The sequence below is a fragment of the Ovis canadensis genome, chromosome 1, assembly GCF_042477335.2.
Source record: "Ovis canadensis isolate MfBH-ARS-UI-01 breed Bighorn chromosome 1, ARS-UI_OviCan_v2, whole genome shotgun sequence".
NCBI classification, from domain to species: domain Eukaryota; kingdom Metazoa; phylum Chordata; class Mammalia; order Artiodactyla; family Bovidae; genus Ovis; species Ovis canadensis.
This window is the reverse complement of record NC_091245.1, coordinates 39,131,353-39,151,326: the sequence shown is the minus strand read 5'-3', so window position 1 is coordinate 39,151,326 and position 19,974 is coordinate 39,131,353. Positions and strand designations below refer to the sequence as shown.

The 19,974-nt window shown below is 42.3% G+C and overlaps 1 long non-coding RNA gene across 1 annotated transcript; it reads right to left on the bottom strand.

Moving 5' to 3' along the window:
* Positions 1–1,694: 1,694 nt before the first annotated feature.
* On the bottom strand, positions 1,695–19,576 carry LOC138429171 (uncharacterized). Its single transcript, XR_011252709.1, has 6 exons — positions 19,424–19,576; positions 16,418–16,524; positions 16,004–16,093; positions 13,590–13,663; positions 6,768–6,998; positions 1,695–1,885 (listed from the first exon to the last, which is right to left on the bottom strand). It is a non-coding gene; the product is annotated as an uncharacterized lncRNA (long non-coding RNA).
* Positions 19,577–19,974: the final 398 nt, after the last annotated feature.

Genomic DNA, 19,974 nt, shown 5'->3' with positions numbered 1-19,974 from the left:
TTGTGATGACTTAGGGGGTGGGGGTGGGAGGGAGGCTCACAAGGGAGGGTTATATGTATACTTATGGTTGATTCACAATGTTGTATGGCAGAAACCAACACAATATTTTAAGGTAATTATCCTCCAATTAAAAAAATTTTTAAAAAGAAGAAAAAAGAAGGACTCCTTCATCTAAATCCATTGAATTATTTTACTTTCTATTCTTTGACTCTCTTTTTATGTAACAACATGATTTCATAATTTTCTGAGCTCCTCCTGGTCTGATTAGGAAAGATCTCCAGAGAATTCTGCTCAATGGACTGTTTGGGGACAGCATCACAAAGTGGCTCAGCAATTCCTTGGGTAGACTGTGTTGGAAGGGATGTTTCGTCTAAGTGGTTTTGTTTCCATTCTCTCCTCCAAAAAGAATATGGCTTCAGGCTCAGTCACCTTTTGCTGTGAGGCTGAGCTTTGCCACCCTCAGGGAGTAGCATCTGTTTTAGTGTTCATACGTATTATTTAAATTAACCTCAGGCTAGGTCTTCAAATTAAATTTCAAGTAAATTGCTTAAAATTCATAAAGATTCCTGTGTTCCTTGTTACCGTGCAAAGCCTTGACTGAGAGCACTTCATCTCTATGTCCCAGTGCCCAACATGGAGACGTCATGAGACAAGCCAGTGTGGAGTGACATGGGTCGGTTTCCCTTGACTTTGAAGACAATTTCACCTCATCTTGGGCAGATATGTCTCCCTGACAATTTTGTATAGGTAGATATGTTGCATATTGAATTATATTTTAAATATACTAGCTATTTATATTTACTACTAGTAAATATGGCTTTTCCAGTGGTCATGTATGGATGTAAGAGTTGGACTGTGAAGAAAGCTGAGCACTGAAGAATTGATGCTTTTGAACTGTGGTATTGGAGAAGACACTTGAGAGTCCCTTGGACTGCAAGGAGATCCAACCAGTCCATTCTGAAGGAGATCAGCCCTGGGTGTTCTTTGGAAGGACTGATGCTAAAGCTGAAACTCCAGTACTTTGGCCACCTCATGCAAAGAGTTGACTCATTGGAAAAGACCCTGATGCTGGGAGGGATTGGGGGCAGGAGGAGAAGGGGACGACAGAGGATGAGATGTCTGGATGGCATCATTGACTCAATGGACATGAGTTTGGGTGAACTCCGGGAGTTGGTGATGGACAGGGAGGCCTGGCGTGCTGCAGTTCATGGGGTTGCAAAGAGTCGGACACGACTGAGCGACTGAACTGAACTAGTAAATATACTAGACAAAGGTACAATGACTGACTTGGTGGGACAACCACTCAATCATATGTCCATATAATAACTTTACATGGGCTTCTTGGTAAATCACCCCCACTTCTTCACCTGGGAAGTGAAGATTGAATTTCAATGGCTCCTGAGGTTCTTTCACCACTAAAATTCCTTCACTGAAACTTAAGTTTTTTATGTAATAGCTTATTTTAAATTACAATTGGTGTAATTAGCATTACAGTTTGTCTTGAAAGAATTTTGATTCTCAAGACTTTCAAGTACATTATAGTGATTATGAGCACATATTTTGGAGATGGACAAACCTGGGTTCAAATCTCAATTCATTTATCAAAAGCAAGTTGTCATGCCTCTATCAGACTCATTTTTCTCATTGGTAAGTGAGGGTAATAATAAGATCTGCTTTAATTAAATGAGACAATGTACATACACACTTTTTTTTAATACTGCATAGGGGTTCTCTAGGCAAGAAAACCGGAACGGGTTGCCATTTCCTTCAACAATGGACCACGTTTTTATCAGCACTCTTCACTGTGACCCATGTTGGGTGGCCCTGCATGGCATTGCTTCACTGAGTTACAGAAGCCTCTTCGTCACCGCAAGGCTGTGACCCCCTGAAGAGAGAGAAAAAAAGGGGGTGGCAGAGGATAAGAGGGTTAGAATGCATCACCAACTCAATGGTTATGAAATTGAGCAAAGGGAGATAGTGAAGGGCAGAGGAGCCTGGAATGTCACACTCCATGAGGTCACAAAGAGTAGAACATGACTTAGCCCCTGAATAACAGCAACAACACATCACACTTAGGACAGCACCTGTCACAAGTAGCTATTTTTCTTACTGTAAGCACACTGGGATTGAGATCATGATGAAGAAAAACACTATAAATATATTTGTTTAATTTCAGATTGAAGATAATGACTGCAGGAAAAGACTAACTAACTTTATTTATTAAGCTGTACCGCAGATTCACTAGAACTCTCTCATCTGGGTAAGAAAATGTCCATGGAGATGAGAACAGCCGTTACACATCAGAAAGGCACTTGGATTGATAAATCATCCCTTGCTGTTGTACTCTTCAAATTAGCAAATGAAAGAGCATCTTTTAGCAATGGGGTGATATTTATAAATTAAATTTATTGATACACATGGTCTTGGTTATTATTTTAATCTTCCTCTCTAGGTATTTTGTAAGAAAATATAAGTCTTGTGTTTATTTCTGTTTGTTAATGCTTTGATAAATCAGACATTTTTAGTATTCTATCAATGGCAAAAGTCTAATTACCTTATTGTATTCTGATTTATTTCTTTCCTTACTTTCTTTGCATCTGCAGCGCAACAAATGAGTCTCTGAAGAGATATATGTTATGATACAGTGTCAGTGAAATTAATCCTGATCAATTTTAAAGTTCACGTTTTTATTTGATGACTTTCAAGGGAATCACTAAAACTGAGATTGACTTGGTCTCTTCTTTTGTTGGTTAAATATTGTTGTTTGAATGTGGTGGATCCAAAGTGAAGAAAAAGGCCCTTTTTATGCTCTCAACTCTGTTCCATTTCCAAAGAAAAGCTGCAGCAATTCCTCTTGCCTATATATAAAATGAGGCTAATTGGTCAAAAAGAACACAGAGGCTCTGGTGGGCTTATAAATTTGGCATCTCATGAAGGCCAGAAGGCTAAGTCTTCCAAAACAAGAGAATTTTGAGTGCTATTGAAAATCTACACTTAGCGCTTTCAGTTTCTCCAAAGTTTGATTTTTCACAGTAATAAAATTGTTGTCCCATGTCTGTGTTACAGCTAACATCTTTGTCTGATGTTACATGTTTCTTATTTGAAAAACAAGAGAAAAATTTGCACCCAAGTAAAGAAGAATATTGAGGTGACCTATTAAAAACAAAATTCTGGATAATATTTAGTGTTTACTTTTCCATGCAAAAACACTTAAACCCCCTTATATAATTTGACATATAGTTTTAGAGTTCAAGTACAAAGCACTTAGCCTGTAGTTGATTGAGAAAAACCAATGGTACAGGGAAGGAATTTCTGCTCTCCTCCACAACTGAAACTTGCTGAGATTTCTTGGTAGCTAATATGAAATACATCCACGTATAGCCTTCATACTGTTTTTTAAATTTGTTTATTTTTGATTGGCGGGTAATTGCTTCACAATATTGTATTGGTTTCCGCCATGTATCAGCATGAATCAGCCATAGGTGTACATTTGTCCCCTCCCTCTTGGACCTCCCTCACGACTCCCACCCTATCCTTCCCCTTTAGGTTGTCACGGAGCCCCGGTTTGATGGCCCTGATCATACAGCAAATTCCCATTGGCTCTCTATTTTACATATGGTAATGTATAGGTGTTCATGCTATTCTATTTGTCCCACCCTCTCTTTCCTCCTCCTTCCTTGTGTCCATAACTTTTCATGCTGTTTATATAATTTTTATCCTTTTATGTCCTACACATGTATTTCTTTTTTTGTAATGCCATTTTCTTTGTTCTGTGTTTAGTCACAAAAAATAATTCTAAAAAAAGTAAATAAATATGGATGTTTCCAGAAAAATCTTTAACATTGTATACAGAAGCATCCGAAGCATATTTAAATATAGTATTAAAAATTCTCAATTTTCATTTTGAACTTTATTTCATGCTAAGCATAAATGAATATTGAAGGAAATGGTCATTAAGTAATTCAACAGGAATTGAAAATATTATAAATTTAGCAATGACCAGCATTTGATATATAAAACTTGTGCAATTAATGGGGTGAAGGGAGAAATCTGAAAACCACAGCTATTTAGACTCACTACTTTCAAATTCATGAAGCTACGGAAAGAAATGTTTCTATGGCCACTATCCGAATACACTAATTATTTAGAATCTCCCCTCCAGCATAACCACCAAAAATCAAATCTTGAGGGAACTTTGGCTAACTTTAAATCACATAGCTCATTGTTCTGGGAACAAACCGATTTTATTTTTCCTCCTCCTTTTTTTTTTTTATCGTTAATGTCAAGCAAACATTTATTTCAGGTGCAAAGCCTCAGGATATGTTAGTGAACACAGTGGCTGGGCTGTGCTAGCGCTTACTGCCCACTAAGTGGGTGGGAAAAGGGTGTTGTGACCCTCTTACCCTTCCCACCAGTCTCCCTAACAGCTTTGGCCTTCAGGTCAGCTCAATTTCCCCTCCACTGAGTGGCCATTACGGTGCCTGCTCGGTGATAAATGCTTTTTGTAAGAGACTGCTTTGCCGGCAGCTAGCACTAGGGAAGTCTGCCACCCGGGCCAGCCAGACAAACTAACATGCTAGCCCGCGATGGGCCTGTTACCTAGCAACGTGCCTGGCCTCACCAAAATGAATAGACCCACAAACAAAAATGAAAAGGAGATAAAACGAGTCAAAGTACAAGGGGGCGAGGAGGTTAATATTCCTCTGTCGAATAACTTCGTTTCGGAGAATTGCATTTTAACCTTTTTTTTTTTTTCAAAGCTGAAGGTGGAAACGTATTGGAAATTAAATTAGACCACATTTGTATTTTTTTTCAGTGTTTTCTTTTATGCAGAATTTTCTGTCCCTCTCTGGCCATAATTTTCTAACTTTCTTTTAAAGTGGAAGGAGAAGCAACATTGGAAGGGAACACACAGTGGATAAATAAATATTTCATATTTCCTACATCATCTTGCTGTGTGGCTTTCAGCAGGTAGCTTAAGTTCTCTGTTGCCCAATTTCTCCATTGATAAAAGATGGCGGAGGTAACTTATTGAATACAATGAGAGGGTGAGGTGTAATGTTTCACACCAGGTAAAGACTCCCATTTTCCTTAAATCTGAATACAGTGAACTCTTACTCTACAATGTAAGATGTTACCTTATAGGTTAGTGAAAACTGTGCTCCATTAAATCAATGGCTTTAGCTTTGAGGTTCAGTGAAAAAGTGAAACAAGTGGAAGTATTAGTCGCTCAGTCGTGTCCGGCTCTTTGGGACCCCATGGACTGCAGCCCACCAGGTTCCTCTGTCCATGGGATTCTCCAGGCAAGGATACTGGAGTGGGTAGCCATTCCTTTCTCAGGAGATCTTCCTGACCCAGAGGTTGAACCTGGGTCTCCTGCATTGCAGGCAGATTCTTTACTGTCTGAATCACCAGGGAAGCCTCGGGGCACCCCGAAATTGTTAGGCCATTTTGATGCTGTATGTGTCTGAGTGTGTGCTTGTGTGTGTAATTTTGAGTATCCATGGACAGAGGAGCCTAGTGAGCTACAGTCCATGGGGTCGCAAAGAGGTGGACACAACTGAGCTACCACCACTTTCACTTTTCACTATGCACCAGGTACTGTACGAGGCCCATTTAAAGGTAAAAATGCATACTAGTGTTTGTTAGGTAAAAATGAATGAATGAGTCCAGATTTATTCAAAAAAGTTGTTTCACAAATTTTTTTTAGGACATCTCATTCCAAGGACGGGTATCTTGATAATTCCTACCATAACTGCCATCAACAGAAATATAAATGCATGATTCATAAATTTTTCAAATCTCCTTCTTATCATCCTCCCAATTACTGGCCTCTTTCAGGCCACCAACTCACATTTGGATTGCCAGTTTAGCCTCCTAATTTCCATATTTCAAGTTTTCTCCCCTGTATTATACTGTCTGCCAAAGATAGCTGCTCAGTTATCTGGAATCCTTTGCTTAAAATCCTCACTTGGCTCCTTACTGCACAAACTCCCTTTCCTGACTCATAAAACCCCTCACAGTGTTTCATCTCGGACTACCATGCATTGCGAGTCCTACCCTCATCCACAGAACTGCTCTCTGTTCTCCAGATGCACCAAGCTCAGGAGCCCCTTCCTGCCTCTGCACATACTGTCCCTGTGTTAAGAAAGTACTTCCGTGTTCCACTTCTCCATCGAGAAAACTCCTGGTCCTTCCTTAAGATTCAGGTCACGTGCATTTCTTCTACTCTCAGGTATATCCCTCCAATATGCTTTCATGGCCCTTTCTACCTAGGTCTCACCTTGAGCAAGTCCCTTACTCTGTTGATTCACATCTGTAAAATGACATGGTCATGTACGGATGTGAGAGGTGGACTATAAAGAAAGCTGAGCACCAAAGAATTGATGCTTTTGAACTGTGGTGTTGGAGAAGACTCTTGAGAGTCCCTTGGACCACAAGGAGATCAAATCACTCAATCTTAAAGGAAATCAGTCCTGAATATTCATTGGAAGGACAGATGCTGAAACTGAAACTCCAAAACTTTGGCCTCCTGATGTGAAGAACTGACTCATTGGAAAAGACCCTGATGCTGAGAAAAATTGAAAGCAGGAGAAGAGGATCACAGAGGTTGGATAGCATCACCAACTCAATGGACATGAATTTGAGCAAGCTTTGGGAGTTGGCGATGGGCAAGGAAGCCTGGCACGCTGCAGTCCAGGGGGTTGCAAAGAGTTGGACACAATTGAGCGACTGAACTAAACTGAACTGAACTGAATTGTACTTACTTCCTAGGATGGGCTTCCCAGGTGACTCAGTGGTAAAGAATCTGCCGGCTAATGCAGGAGACTGTGGGTTTGATCCTTGGGCCAGGAAGATCCCCTGGAGGAGGAAATGGCAACAGACTCCAGTGTTCTCATCTGGGAAATCCCATGGACAAGAGAAGCCTGGTGGGCTACAGTCCATGGGGTTGCAGAGAGTCAAACACAGCTGAGCAACTGGACATGCATTTCACAGGGCTGTTATAAGGAGTAAATGCATTAATAACATAGAAAGTGCTTAAAACTAACTATAGCATCAATAAACCCTGCTCTTAGGATAAGATCTCAAACATCGCATTTATTTGATAATCACTTTGTCTCACCTCTCAGATGATAAGATTTCCTTGAGGGCAGGAAGTATGCCTTAATTAGCTTTACATCCCTCCTGCTGGACATTTGTTTGCCATTATGGTAAAGCGTCTGTCTACAATGCCGGAGACCTAGGTTTGATCCTTGGGTCGGGAAGTTCCCTGGAGAAGGAAAAGGCAACCCACTCCAGTACTCTTGCCTAGAAAATGCCATGGACGGAGGAGCCTGGTGTCCATGGGGTTGCAAAAAGTCGGACACGACTGAGCGACTTCACTCACTCAATGAAGGTTTTGCTACAAGAATGAATGAATGAATGTTTCTACGGCTACCTGAGTTAATGATGGATTTTGTGCCCTTTATGGTTTAGCATCCTTTCTTTTCAAAACAAATGTTTCACACTTAGTAAAATTTCCTCATGGGGCTTTTAGTTTTAGGATGCTCACGAATACAAGTGTTCTTTTCTCCATCTTCTGCTTCTATTGGAAAACCATCATAAACTCTCTTTTATTACATGGGCTGAACTTGGACACTTGAATTCCAGAGTTGCCTGGAAAACCCCTGTAAAGTGATTGTGCTATTTTTTGTTTCATGGCTATTAGATTTAGCTTCACTGTAGATTGCCTATAAATTTTATGGGGTCCAGTCTTTAAACAAGTGCTCTGACTCGTCACCTCCTTCTCTTTTGTGTTATCAGAATCAATAGTACACTTTAAAATCTAAAAACATGCTTATTTATCTTCTTAAAAAAAACTCATGTTGAGTACAAATAATTATTCTTAAAAGTAGTCACAAGTTTGTGGCTGACTATAGAATAAAATTCCAGGGACCCACAGACTCCATATGAGATTGATCAACTGATCAGCGTACAGTATTAAAAAGGGAAGAGTAGGGTCTTTAGAGCAGAACAGAGACATGAGTATTCTTTCCAAACACAGAAAATCACCTCCCCATGGACACCTGAGAGAAGATGAAACTTTTTGGTAAACTTAAAAGCCTGACAAATCTATTTTTGTTTTATCTTAAAGAGAGGCAGACTGTACCTGTGAAAAGAACATGGGCTTTGGAGACAAACCAACCTGGAAATGAAACTCATTTTGCCATTTAACAAAACAGGTTAAACTAATCAAGATGCTTATCCTTTCTGACTCTCGGTTTCCTTATCTGTAAAACGGGAATCTTCCTTCCAAAATTTGATAGGATGAAATGAAATGCCACATATAAAATACCAAGCAGAGTGAGGGTATAGTCATTGCTCAGTAATTATTAGCTTCCTCCCAAAGCTCTTTTTTTTTTTTTCGCTCCCATCTGATATAAAAGAAACCCCAGACACACCATCCTAACTCTCCCTGAGGTTTTTATCTTCTGCCATCAGTACCTACCTCCAAGGATGAGATTTTTCTTTGAGGCTCTGGCCCCCAAATAATCCTTTTCACTCTGTTCCCTTTGAGATACTCTGGGATGTCAAAAAACAAACAAACAAACAAAAAGGACTCTACGTGGGGGCGGAGTGAGGGTGGGAAATGAAGAGTACAATAAAGGTATCAATAGTTGGCTCACAAAGCAGTTCGGTAACTTGAGACTTGAACCCTGGCTGTTTGGCTCTCAAGCCTGCGCTTTTAACTACTATTCAATTGCTGTCCACAAAGACAAAGGATTGTCTGGGGACAGGAAGTTGGTATTGGAGAGGATGCTAGCTTTGGATCAGCCCCTGAATTTGAACTCCTTCTCGACCACAGATACTTAGTGAAGCCTTGGTGGTCGCGGTTTAGTTGTGAAGTTGTGTCCAACACTTGTGACCTGACGGACTGTAGTCTGCCAAGCTCCTCTGTCCATGGGATTTTCCAGGCAAGAATACTGGGATGGGTTGCCGTTTTCTTCTCCAAGGGATCTTTCCTACACAGGGACTGAACACAGGCCTACTGTATTGCTGGCAGTCTCCTGCATTGCAGTGATTCTTTACTAACTAAGCCACCAGGGAAGCCTTCCGTGACCATAACTGCCCACGTGCTTGGTGCAGCAGTGACCTAGGCTGGCATGGCCTTCACTTTCATGGCGCTCACTGTCTCCTTAATGTCCCACCTGCCCATGTCTTCATCCCAAGGTGAGGATAAGAGCCTCACTTCCCTGTTACGGAGTAAAGTGAAATAATAGGAGTTAAGTGAAATAATATTAAGAGACTGTTGAGCATTTCATCTGTATGCTAAGGGCTTCATACAGGTTATCTTATTTCATGCTTCTAATCACCTCCATGTTATTTTACATATAAAGAACCCAGGCCACTTGCCAGGGTTGGACCAGGTCCAACCTGAAGCAGGTTTGCGTGCTGCCAGCGCATGTTCCCGACACTGAACTAAGGAATGAGAAGTGGCTGGCAGAGCCCTGGACACATTGTAGTGGTTGGTGCTCCCTGAGCTGGCAATCCCCTTCCTTCCTCCTCCCCTCTCTCCTCTTCTTTCATGCTTTCCTTTCCATCCTCAATCTTAAGTGCCCAGATAGTGAGAACACAAAAGTGAGAGAGCGAGAGATACGCAAAAGGGGCAGAAAGACTGACATGATGCCCTTCACAGTTCTCCCCACGGAAGCCCCGTGGCCAGTACCTATATTCATTAAGCTCTCTTGGAATCAGTTTGGCTTTCCGAAACTTCGGTACTTAAGAAGATCTTATAATTATATTCAGGAGTTGTGTTTTCATCTCTCTTCCTTTCTCAGTGTATGCTTTTCAATTTGTTTCCTCATCCCTCACTCCTCTTCTCTCATCTGCACACTCCTGGGTCTACCACATACTCAGTCTAATGATAAGACAGGGACTCCATCCAAGAGCTTGGGTGCTGCCGCTATTTCCATCGGTGACTTGAGCAGAGTTCCAGGGGTTTATAGCTCATTAGATTCTTGTTGGAAGGTTGGCCTGGCAATCAGGATCTCATTGTTCTGGATACCGTACACATGTTGCTCTAGAGAAACAGCTTCAGAATGGCTTGCTCTCTTTCAGTGATCTCTGCCAATATGTCTCTTAGGTCTAGAGTTATCATGCATAGGTAAGTTTGAAAAACATCCTAGAAAATGAGAATGAGAATGACTTACATTTACAGGATAAATCTTGAAAGTGAGAGTTTTTTTTGTGCCAAGAAATTATCTTGCATTGACCCTAAAGACTATTTTACAAGATTTCTGGGGATGGAGTCAACCACAAAAGAAAGTGTAAACACAGAAAGTTTAAGCCTTGTAAACTATACAAGCTGTCTCTATTGTCAGGGACACAGGTACCAACATTTAATGAGCATCTTACTTATATAACAATTTTTAATCCTCACAACAACCCTGCAATAAGTGTTTTTCTTAGTCCCATTTTACAGATGAGAGAAATAGAGCCCAGAAAGATTAAATAAATTGCTTAAGATCTCACAGCTAGGAGATGGGATTAAGGCTCAGATGTGTGTGACTCCAAAGGCATTGCTATTCACTGCATTGTATCTCACAGGTAAAAATCAAAACAGTTGGTCTAAACAAGCTGTTCACATTGGGGTGGAAGGGAGGGTCTGGTAAGTGATAAAATTGCTGCAGGGAATGCTGATGGGAAATTAGAAGGTGTCCCAGTAAAGAGGTAAATAGCATTGGGAAGCTTTGATTGTAATCTCAGGACAGGGAATAGAAGGAAAAGTCTAGTTCAAGGTGGTGGGAAGGTCAGATAAGACCAAGGCAGGGTGCTGAGGTCCTTAGCAGGTGATGGAGACTTGCTTCTCAGATCAAAGAAAATAACACTGAAATTGAGATTATGTAAGAAGTGCTAAAAGATGGCTAATTGGAGACCCAATTACCAAGAAGGTTAGCAGTGGCTGGAGAGTATTCAAAGAAATATAAGACCCATGGTTCTTATGCTCAAGGAATTCACATTGTGATGGGGTGAAAATAGGTGTGCACTTACACTAAAAAATTACAACATAAGGCCATGTGGGTGACACGCCAAGAGTGGCAAACTTGGTGTGTTTCCTCCCCACTCCCCCATTTGTGCAAGGATATTGAGCAGCACAGAAACATTACAGATAGGCCTTCGTGACCCACCTCCTGGCCTTCTTCCCCAGACTCCCTCTCATCATCCCTCCATATCATGGCCACAGTGAGTCACTCTGTTTCTGCCGTCTTTCACTGTCAGAGCATGGCACCTGCCAATGCCCATCTGGAACACACTTCGCCTGCCTACTCCCAGTTCCCAGGTCCTAGCATAGTCCTCATTTGCAGGAAGCCTCCCCTCATCCTTACCTTGTCAGCTGAGGTCTTGGTCCATCATAATCTCCTTTGCTTTCTTTTATAATTGTAAACTCTGTAAAGGTTGGGACCAGCTTTATTTTGTTCACTGTGGTTCAGTTCAGTTCAGTTCAGTTGCTTAGTCCTGTCCAACTCTTTGTGACTCCATGGACTGCAGCAGTCCAGGCTTCCCTGTCCATCACCAACTTTCAGAGCTTGCTCAAACTCATGTCCATCGAGTTGGTGATGCTGTCCAACCATCTCATCCTCTGTCATCCCCTTCTCCTCCTGCCTTCAGTCTTTCCCAGCGTCAGGATCTTTTTCCAATGAGTCAGTTCTTTGGATCACGTGGCCAAAGTTTTGGAGCTTCAGCTTTAGCATCAGTCCTTCCAACGAATATTGAGGACTGATTTCTTTTAGGATAGACTGGTTTGATATCTTTGCAATCAAGGGACTATCAAGAGTCTTCGCTAACGCCACAGTTCAAAAGCATCAATTCTTTGGTGCTCAGCTTTCTTTATGGTCCAAATCTCACATCCATACATGACTACTGGAAAAAGCATAGCTTTAACTAGATCAAACTTTGTTAGCAAAGTAATATCTCTGCTTTTTAATATGTTGTCTAGGTTGGTCATAGCTTTTCTTCCAAGGGGCAAGTGTCTTTTAATTTCATGGCTACAGTCACCATCTGCAGTGATTTTGGAGTCCCCCAAAATAGTCTGTCACTGTTTCCACTGTTTCCTCATCTATTTGCCATGAAGTGATGGGACCAGATGCCATGATCTTCGTTTTTCGAATGTTGAGTTTTAAACCAGCTTTTTCACTCTCCTCTTTCACTTTCATCAAGAGGCTCTTTAGCTCCTCTTCACTTTTTTCCACTAAGGGTGGTGTCATCTGCATATCTGAGGTTATTGATATTTCTCCCGACAATCTTGATTCCAGCTTGTGCTTCATCCAGTCCAGCATTTCTGATGATGTACTCTGCATATAAGTTAAGTAAGCAGGGTGACAATATACAGCCTTGACGTACTCCTTTCCCAATTTGGAACTATTTTATTGTTCCATGTCCAGTTCTAACTATTCCTTCTTAATCTGCATACAGATTTCTCAAGAGGCAGGTCAGGTGGTCTAGTATTCCCAACTCTTGAAGAATTTTCCACAGTTTGTTGTGATCCACACAGTCAACGGCTTTAGTATAGTCAATGAAGCAGAAGTACAGTGACTAGCACAGAGTTGGTGCTCAATAAATATTTTTGTATAAATGAATGAATGAATGGATCATTTCATGGTCACTCGGTGTCTAGTATAGCACTGGGAACTATTAAAAAAGCTAGGCATTATTCTAAGATCTTTACATGTATTAACTCCTTTAATCCTTATTACAACTTTGTGGGATAGGAACTATTATTATCACTGTTTTATAGATGAGAAAAGAAAGTTCAGGACCCAGGCATTCTGATACCAGAAACCTTATATTGGAACATATGGGAATGACTGTTATTTTTCTGGAGTCACATCTTTTAAAATTATAGGATATATTCATTTTTTATTGGATTAAGCCTTGAATTGGGTTATTCATGTACATTCTGCTATAAGTAGCTCCAAATCTGGTGAACTCCTGGGCTAGCATCACCAGTGTCACTTTTAAACAAGAGGGGCAACAAGAGGGACTTCCAGAAATGAGGGAGTTTCAAGGTAGTTGGTGGTCCTCTCTCTGGAAGATCAAATGAAGAGGCCCCATCTGACTGTGTGTATGCTAACAAACTAGTTGGAGGCACTGCTACTAAATATCATTCATAAGTAACATCTGCTTTAACTCACATCCTTTCGGAAAATAACAACATCTTAGCATGCTCTGATAATTGAGTCTCTAACACCTGCAGGTGAGAAAACACAGATGGAATCATGGCACTAACAGATTTCTTACATGGGAACTGGGCAAAAGGGAGTGGAAGGGTTAAAATAATACAGTTCTTCACTACTGTGTTCATGATTGCTGCAGAAACAAGCACCCCCTGCAAAGGTCCCCCAGACCTAACACTTCACTGCTCGACGCCATGTCAATAACAGGAGCTTTGCCCATGGAGCACATAGTAAATAGTATTGCTTAACCACGTGTGCTGCTTAGCTGTTTTGTTACATTGAGCCATCAAAGTTTACTGAGCAGCCCCTGGGTGCCAGGCACTGACAAGTCCAGTAGATGCTGTTGGTGCCCCACCCATAGTTCTTGGCACTCACCTCCATGTTCTGAAGGTTGTAAGCACCTATGACTCTGCCTGAGGGTGTTTTCAGGTCCCAGGAGCACAGGTGGTCTGTAAGAAGACCAACAGATGGGGAGTCAGTGGATAAATGCCCAGCTGCCCTACCCCTTAGTGGGACAACATGTGGACATATTCTCCAGAGGAATTGGTGTCTTGCTTGATTATTCCTGGGTCAGGAAGATACCCTGGAGAAGGGAATGGCAATCCACTCCAGTATTCTTGCGTATTGACAGCATCTCCTCATTGACAGAGGAGCCTGCTGGGCTATAGTCCACGGGGTTGCAAAGGGTCGGACATGACTGAGCAACCACACTTTCACTTTCTTATTAGCCTCTTTCCCTCTGCTGTTTCCTCTCCCTAGTCTTCTCCATTTCCCAAATAAACTATTTGTACTTGAATGCTTGTCTGAGAGTCCCCTGCTAGGGAAATCCAAACTCAGAAGCTAGGCTATGGGAAGATAGAGGCAATCAAGACATGTCTGCCTTCAAGATGTTCACAGTCTATAAGATGAGAAAAACAAAATAATTCAGGGATATAAAAGTGTAAAAAATGCACACACAGGAAGTTATGGAATGTGGAGGAGAATCACAGAACTCACGGGAGTGTGGAGAGAGTGGAGTGGGGCAATCAAAGAGGACTTGCAGGAGGAGAGAAGACGAGTTGCTTGCCTCAGTGGTAAGTATCATGCTGTAAACAGTTTAATATCTGTAGAATAAATGATCTGTAACACAGCACTTGTGTATCTATACAGTTACAGAAACACTATAAAGTGGAATTTTCACTCAGCCAGGGGCTTAGATTGCTAACGGTTTGGATTCTGAGGAAATACTCCTATCATGTATATGCATTGGTTTGTATCATTCCTGTGTACCTGGGTTCCTGGTTCATTTCCTGTGCACACCTCCCACCATGAGCAGTTGGGGCTACAGTCAGGGTGGACAAACATGCTAACATTCCTGCTCTGAATGCTCTTTTCCAGTGCAATGCCAGGATTTGTTTCTCTGTTGCTCCCTGATGCCCACCACATGTTCTTGGTGGTGCTCCCCATTATTTTCCTGTGCTGGCATAAAAACAAATCATTATCATATACTTTTTTGTACCTACTTTTTCAGAGTCTGCCTTTAAACTCTAAGCTTCACAAGGGCAGGGAGCTTTCTGTTTTGTCCACCAATGTATACTCTGTACAACACAGTGCCTGCCACATGATGGGTTTCAGTCAGTGCGCTGAATGAATGGATTGTTGGATTACATGAACAGGAACTCTTTGTAGAGAAAGTCAAGCTCTCATGAATTATTATGTCATAGCACTTGGCCCAGGACCTGGTAAGCACCATTAGAAGTTCATCAAACAAATGCTTTTTTAAAAGCTCAGTGTTAAAGAATAACCTCTATTAGTGACAGAAGGGAATTAGAACAGAATGTTTAGTACCTTTTATATTTTTCTTTTCTTGGTTGCCACTTTCCTTCAAATAGAAAATCATTTCCGTAATTGCAAATGGTCATCAATCACAGAGCTTCTATGCCAATCACTCTCCCTACCTCTCGGTTGTCTTGGGCAGCTCCCAGAAGCTCTTTCAGTCACATCTCAGAGCCTCAGAAGACGGTTAGGACTGAATGCCAAGTTCATGTTGAATAAAGCAGCCACTGCCAGTGTAATTACCCAAATGAGAGCCTGGCTAGACTGCCAAGGGTTAGCCTCTTGATTCCTCTCACAAGTCCAGTTTTGACAGGTGGTCAGGTTACTTTCAAAAAGGAGATAATCTTTCTCCAAAGTGAGTTGCTAAATATCCAAAAGAGAAGCCATGCAAGAAAGCTAGTTCTCAGAACTCATGAAAGCACCATGCTTACATCCACACCAGCTGTAAATGGGGTCTTCTCTTGGCAGGACCCTCACTGGAATAGAACCTTTCCTAGGAGATGTCTTAATCTCCCATAAGAAGCTCTGTGTTTTTGGAGGATCACAAATCTTGTGCACGAGCTGAAACATCATTTATTCCAAACCTTGGCATCCCAGCTGATCTTTAAGTACACGCTCTTAGAATAGTCCTGGCTTTATGATAAGGACTCTTGACATATGGTTTTAGGCTTGTCTTGATGGGAAAAAACAATGAGAACACCATCGACAGTAATGATGACTATTTATTGAGCTGTATGTGTATTATCTCATTTAATTCACAAAACATCCCCATGAGGTAAGTATTACTACTATTCACATTTTGTAGATGAGGAAACTGAAGTTTAAAGAGATTATGTAATTTTCCAAGACCATTTAGCTAGTAAGTGGTGGGGCTAGGATTTAAAACCAGACCCTTGTTTCTAAAGCTTTCTGCTGTTGGGCCTACGATCAGGACATGAAAGAAAAGAATCATTTGGAAGACTAGAAAGTCATACCCTTTTGCAAGTTGCAAAAGATGTAGCTTCACCCAGGGGCTTCTTTGTTGCTTCACAACATACCTTACGTGGCAGATGAAGGATGTAACACTGAAAGGGAAGATGAGCAAGTAAAATCCCAGCTTCTTATTGATTGTGAGAAAATCCACTAATGTATTTATTTTATAACCTGATGATAGATACAAGTGACAACCATGTAGAGCAGAAACCAGAAGTGCATTCTCTTGACCTTTTTATTATATGTTACTCTTCAGGCAACAAGTGGCAAAACCAATATCCCAGAATGTCTACCAGGGTCAGACGTGAGTAAACTCTACTTTTTTCTTTCCTTAGTCATATTAGGCTAGATTGTGCTGCAATAACAAGCAAACCCCAAACTGCAGCGGCTGAAAACAATGAAGGTTCATTTCTTACCCCTGCTACCTGGTCTTCATTCTTCATAGGCCTTCTGCTCCTGATTGTCTCAGGCAAAAATATGAGCTGATGAAGCCTCCCACAGCTGGAATGCCGATGGCTGTTATCTGTGCAGAAGAAAATCTGACAAATCACTCACTGGCTTGTAAAGGATCCTGCCTGCAATTGACACCTGTCTCTTTTGCTCAAAATTCATTTTTTAAGGCACATCACATAGACCCAGTTAACTTAAAGTGAGGGAGCATTTACTTAGAAGGAGAGGAAATTGAAATACTGGTAAATAGTATTAATGACTTCAAAATAAGATCCCTCAATCACATTCAAATATGCTTAGCTAAGAACAGATAACATTGTTCACTTAATAAAATAGATCTTGATTATTTCAAGCAGGTTATCATGGAACCTACCACATTATTTCCTTTGGCCACTGTTTATTGGTCAGCCGCTCACACATAGCCCTGAGCTTTGGAGGTCAGTGAGGGTCTTATTATCTTTGATTATTTAGTCCTAGTACAGTGCTAGCAGCACGTGCATTATTCATCTTGGGCTGCAATAAGAAAATACCCAAAATGGAAATTAATTTTCACAAAGTTCTAGAGACAAAAGCAAGATCCAAATGCCAGCATGGTTGGTTTCTGGTAAGAGCTCTCTTCCTGGTTTGCAGATGGCTGTCTTTCATTCTGTCCCACAATGGACTTTCCTTGATCCATGCACATGGGGGAGAGAGGAGGGGAGAGAGAGTGTGTGAACTCTCTGGTGTCTCTTCTTAAGAGGATACTAATCTTATTGGATCAAGGCTCCATCCTTATGACCTCATTAAACCTTAATTTCCTCTCTACTGCAAATATAGCTGCACAGGGCTTAAGCCTTCAACATTTGAATTTTAGCGGGACACACTCAGTTTATGACATCATAGTAGGCGTCAACGTTTCTTGAATGAGTGGATGGATGAATGAATGAATGATTCCAAGTAACCAATAGTCTTCCTTTACTGCCCAGCCCCTGAGCATATGCCAATTTTCCCCATCTTCCTTTCCCCATTTTCATCTCTCTTATACTCTTCCTTCAGTTGTGAGGTTCATTCATTCTTCAAGACCCAACCAGAACATTGCTACCCGAGGAAATCCTTTCTGATCTACACAAACCCTCCTCTACCTCCCTAAACCTAACTAGTTATTTCCTCTTCTCTTCTTGTGGAACACTTGATACCTCCCTTGGTTAGTGTACTGATCATATGCAATTATAATTTTACACAATAGATTACCTTCCACACTGGTCTGTGAGCTCCTACAGAGCAGGAACTAGTAAGAGATGCCTGGCACTGGCTATCGAACCTGATTCACGTAGTGCTCAAAAATGTGTTGGTCAAATAAATGAATGGATAAATGTGTCTTCTGATGTGTTAGTTTTCTACCGTGATTGTGTGTGTGTACACCTATGTTTGGCATGCAGTTTACCCATATGCATACCAAGACTGGGACTGTCCTCAGCTGCAGGAGAATCAGAACACATTACGCTTCTCATTAAAACACATTCAATCAGGTGGGAGGGGATATATATATATATATAATTAGGTGGTGCTAGTGGTAAAGAACCCACCTACCAATAGAGGAGACATAAGAGACTTGGGGTTGATCCCTGGGTTGGGAAGATCCCCTGGAGAAGGAAATGGCAACCCACTCTAGTATTCTTGCCTGGAGAATCCCATGGACAGAGGAGCCTGGCGGGCTGCAGTCCACAGGGACTCAAAGAGTCAGACACAACTGAAGTGTTTTAGCACACATGCATAATTATGACATTCATATTGATGTATTGAAGAGACAACATTGTAAAACAAACATCCTCTAATAAAAAATTTTTTTAAAAATTCAACAATAAAGCACATTCAAACATACACAACAGAGGCAGCCATTCTTGTCTCATCTTTGCTTGATTTATTCTCAGCTGTGATCCCCATCTGGCACCTGCAGGCTTGATGCCACCTCTTTGGAATCTGAGCAGTCCTCCAGGATGGCAGGGAACACACCTCTTCACCACCACTCTATCCCCAGAGCACAGCATGAAGCATGGAACCTAGTGAGCACTTACTTAAGGTTTGTTGAATGACAGAGTTAAGCACCAAGGCCCTAGGAATGCAGGTCCAAGAGCAGTATTTTAAGAGATTTTCGACTTTAAAGAGGAAAAGATCTGACATCACAGAAGCCTTGACATAGAAGATGCTCGTGTCAGATACGCTTGGCTGGGTTCCAAACTGTCATTCCAGAACCTTTGAGGAGATATGACTATCTCTTCTACTCGTGAAGATCTGGGGACTGGAGAGCCCCCAATATTTCAGCCTGCTGTAGCATTGCTGAACACAGGCTCCATACAGTCTCTGATGGCAAGGCCTGAGTCTTTGCTCTACAAAGACCGTATCTCCAGGAGGATGGTTTACAATTCTGTCTGTCCAATGCATGGATGGTTGTGCATGTGTGGCCTTAGCTTTGTTCAGAAGGTTTCAGGGACAGAGCAACTCCCTATTAAGGTAGACACTCAATAAATACGCATGACAAGAAATGAAACAGTGTTGTTCTGTGCAAATATAAAGCCTGCGAGCAGGTATGTCTGTTCCGTGTAGGAAGCAGGACCCGGGAAGAAAGCAGGGGGGCCTCGCATGCCTTTTTCCTATCTGCCTCTGCAAACGAGTCTAGTGCCCTGGCCTCCACCAGTAGGCGGTTGGCAGAGGCTGCGGGCCGGGCCTGCGCGGCCCTGGCAGCCGCGAAGTGGAGGGTGAACCCGATGGCCTCTTCAGTCTATTTAGCAGGCTCTGAGATGTGTAAGTACATTATCTGCAAGGCTGGTAAAGAGCGCTTGGGGAGGATTTGTGGGTCTGTGGGAAGGACAAAGAAAAATGTTTTCTAATAAATTATTCACCGTCTCACAATCCCTTTTGGGCAGATTGTTGCTCTGTTTGCCCCGCACTGCTCGGAGCTTCTTCCCTCCGCATCCACAAGCGCAGTTTCTCACCTCCAGAGAGCAGCAGAGATCTCGGGCAGGCTGCTGCGGCTAATGGTGGCAATTAATAACTTGTCATAATCCCGAGGATGAAAGCGAAGGCTCCCCATCAGCAGGCGGGTCATGGCGCTGCTCGCAAGCAAATGAGGTGCAGGTGTGGCCTCCGCTCCGCACAGCGCCGACACCCGGGGCAAGACGCCAGCCCCAGACCAGTCCGCCCGCCGCCCGCCGCCCGCCGCCCGCCGCCCGCCGCCCGCCGCCCGCCGCTCCCGGGAAGCGCACAGCCCCCCGCCGGATTCACTGCGGTGCGGAGATATCCCTGGAATGTATCAATAAATCAGATCACTCAACACAGAGCCTGCCAAACACTTAATTGCACCCTTGAACACCGTTAACTCTGCCAGGCCCAACTCGCCTGGGATTTTTACGCCCCCCCCCGCCCCCCATCCCCGACTTGCTAAGAATTGCACATCTCAAACTCCCGCCTCCACGCAGGTTGTCCCCCCGCCCCGCCCCCGGACCCCACCCCCTCTCCTGTCTACCGTGTGCAAATACTGCAACCA